The following is a 3,290-nucleotide window of genomic DNA, read 5'->3' on the forward strand; positions in this document are numbered from 1 at the left end:
TTCATTACTCACTACTCACAACAGGCAGCTATTGGAACAGAATTTCCTTTTTCTGAATCTTCCACTCAGTGTAAAAATCATCACACACCAACTTTGCACCTTCAGATCCACAGGCATTGGTGCATGTAGTGAATACCGGGATGCTCTGTCTGTATCCCCTCTTCAGGATGGAGAAACTATTTTCCTACCAGCCCAGAGGGTTACCTACTGATGTCTCAAAGCTGAACCCCTTCCGAGGAACTGTCCTTGGCCAAGGGGAGCTGCCTCTCCCCAGGGGCAGTTCACATCCATTTTCATATCTATGTAGAAATAAAGGCCCCTTTGCCTCAATTGGAACAGCACTGAAGGGCTCCAAAGGCTCCCATAAGATGGCTGAGCCCTTTGTTGTGGTTGTTTTGCCGTTGAACTTGTCCTTCTAATCAAGCCTGCTCCCATTACTCCCCCGAGGGGCGTTACTCTTTACAGCAGTGACCAATGAACGTCCTCCACACAAATCTCTATCTCAGCTTCTGTTTCCCAGGAAACCCTAACCTAAGTTAGTGTGGAAAAACCTCAACTACCTACTGTTGAATGAAAAAAGCAGGTTGCAAACCAGTATGAATAAAACGTTTCCACATAAATAATGGGAAAAAAAAAACCAAGGGATCCACAAAAGCATGCATTTCTATGTGGGTATAAATACACAGAAAAAATGGAGATACGTATATCTTTTTACTTCGGGAAAGGAAAATGAGTTGGGAAGATGTTAAGGGCAGCTTTCACTGTATTTTAATTGCTTCAACTTTATCAAAAAGATGAATTAATCTGTCATTTATGTTTTTCAAAGTAAGTCAATTTTCTTTTTCTTTTTAAACATGCAATGAAAGCAACATTCAGCAGATGGGATACTGCAGACACTTATGTGAGTCAATAAGAAGATGATATTATGTTTACCAAAACTCAGACAATGAGAACACATGGACACAGAGAGGGGAGCATCTCACACTGGGGTCTGTTGGGGGGAACTAAGGGAGGGACAGTGAGGGGTGGAGGATGGGGGTGGGGAGTGGGGGAGGGATAACATGATGAGAAATGCCAGATATAGGTGATGGGGAGGAAGGCAGCAAACCACATTGCCATGTATGTACCTACGCAACAATCCTGCATGTTCTTCACATGTACCCCAAAACCTAAAACACAATAAAATATATATTTAAAAAAAAGAAAACACATGACCCATGCTTTTACCAATATTGATTGACCTAAGAAAATGAGTAAGTGTATACAGTATTCATAAATTAGAAACAGAACAGTTAATAGCCAAAATAAGGAGATTTAATTTTGACAAAGTTAACTAATAAAACAAAGGAGATAGAACACAAATATACAACATTAAGAGTAACAAAGCATATGTTACTGCAGGAAAAGAAAAATATTACATTATTAAGGAGGACACAAATGAAATAAAAATAAATATAAGGCTGGGCGTGGTGGCTCCCACCTGTAATCACAGCACTTTGAGAGGCTGAGGCAGGCAGATCACGAGGTCAAGAGATCAAGACCATCCTAGCCAGCATGGTGAAATCCTGTCTCTACTAAAACAAACAAACAAACAAACAAACTATATATACACACACAAAAAATTGGGTGTGGTGGCGTGTGCTGTAGTTCCGTCTACTTAGGAGGATGAGGCAGGATAATCACTTGAACCCGAGAGGAAGAGGTTGCAGTGAGCTGAGATCATGCCACTGCACTCCAGCCTAGCAACAGAGCAAGACTTCGTCTCAAACACCAACAAAAAAATGAATATAAGTAGGCTACATTCTTGTATTGTAAGAAAAAAGACCTCAAATAAAAGAAGTTTTTTTTAAACAGGAGATACATCTAATAGCAAACAATCAGAAAGTTCTAAATGAAAGAGGAAGGCAGAGGTCTACCAAGTGAACATAAATACACAAAAAGTTTAGGGTGGCAGTATTGTCTGACAAGGTAGAATTTAAGGCAAGAGCATTAAAAAGAATAAAGAAGCTTATTTTTAGTGGCTAGGAATATGATTCACAGTGAAAATACAGCAGTTATACACCTTTACATGTCAAATAACATACCCCTGGGCTCAAGTGATCTTCCAGCCTTAGCCCAGAAATAAAAACAGAAAAACAAGAAAAGCAAAGACCACAGTGGTGATATGCGGTAGAAAAACCCCTGGAAAACCTCTGTTAATGGGCTGGGGCTCTTTGGTATTGCCATGTGAAACACCATCATTCTCATTGGAAACAAATGGAATTAATAAACTAGCAGTTTTTCCAAGCTCCATTTTCCTTACCAGAGAGACCATGTAATGTTTGTAAGATTCCTTTGAGGACTCTCTCTGTGTCTGGAAATGATGCTTGCTTGCTGTTTAATGTTTCTATTAGGGAAAAAGAAAAACAAACAAATAAAGATGGTCCCTTCGCATTTCAAATCTAATAGCATTGTGATTTGATGTAATCCTTGGGCACTCTAATTATACTCCAGCGGAAGTAATAAGAGAGGAGGTAACACAACCCAGTGGGGGCCAGCCCCCAGTAGAGCCCATCAACCTTGACTCCTGTGACAAGGCAAACATCTTGTGTTTCCCTTTTATTCAAGGAAACTAGACTGACATGGGAGTTTGAGATTGCACAGGTGCAGGAAAAAAATGTTATTTTTCTTCTCTAGCAGAGCAATGAAAGCAATTTGGGTAACATCTAAAGGTGGTTTATCTTGTTTTGTGTTGGTTGGGCTATGTCTTTTCAGGCCATCAAGGCTCTATCTCATGACTTTTAAAAGATTCAAAGTCTAGCTCAGAGAAATAAATAATCATCTCTACTTTGGGCAATGTTTAAAACCTGATGGAAGGTTCATGCAGTTTTCTTATGAACCAAGAATTCAAACAAACATAAAAATTTAGAGGCTCTGAAACATACACTTAAGTTGCTTTAATAAATAGATATAGAGCTGTTTACCCTACCAAAAAAAATACATTTAAAAAAATTATCCCTGAGATATTTTCAAAACTTTGTCAAAATTGACTAAAAAAGATATAAACAAATTCAAGAGTAGAAATTCTATAGCTCTCATCCTGATTCATTCATTACATCCTTCCTTCCTTCCTTCCTTCCTTCCTTCACTTCTTCCTTCAATATTTAATGAGAGCCTGACATTTGCTAAGCAATATGCTAGGTGCCGATGATACAGTCAGAATATATTAAAATTTTAAAAAATTATAGAAAATAGAAAGCAAACCTCATGTTTTTGAGTTTGGGGGAAATTCAAAAACTATTTCTCCCTAA

This window comes from Sapajus apella, unplaced genomic scaffold (genome assembly GCF_009761245.1).
Source record: "Sapajus apella isolate SASKATOON/1434 unplaced genomic scaffold, GSC_monkey_1.0 scaffold19, whole genome shotgun sequence".
Taxonomy (NCBI): Eukaryota; Metazoa; Chordata; class Mammalia; order Primates; family Cebidae; genus Sapajus; species Sapajus apella.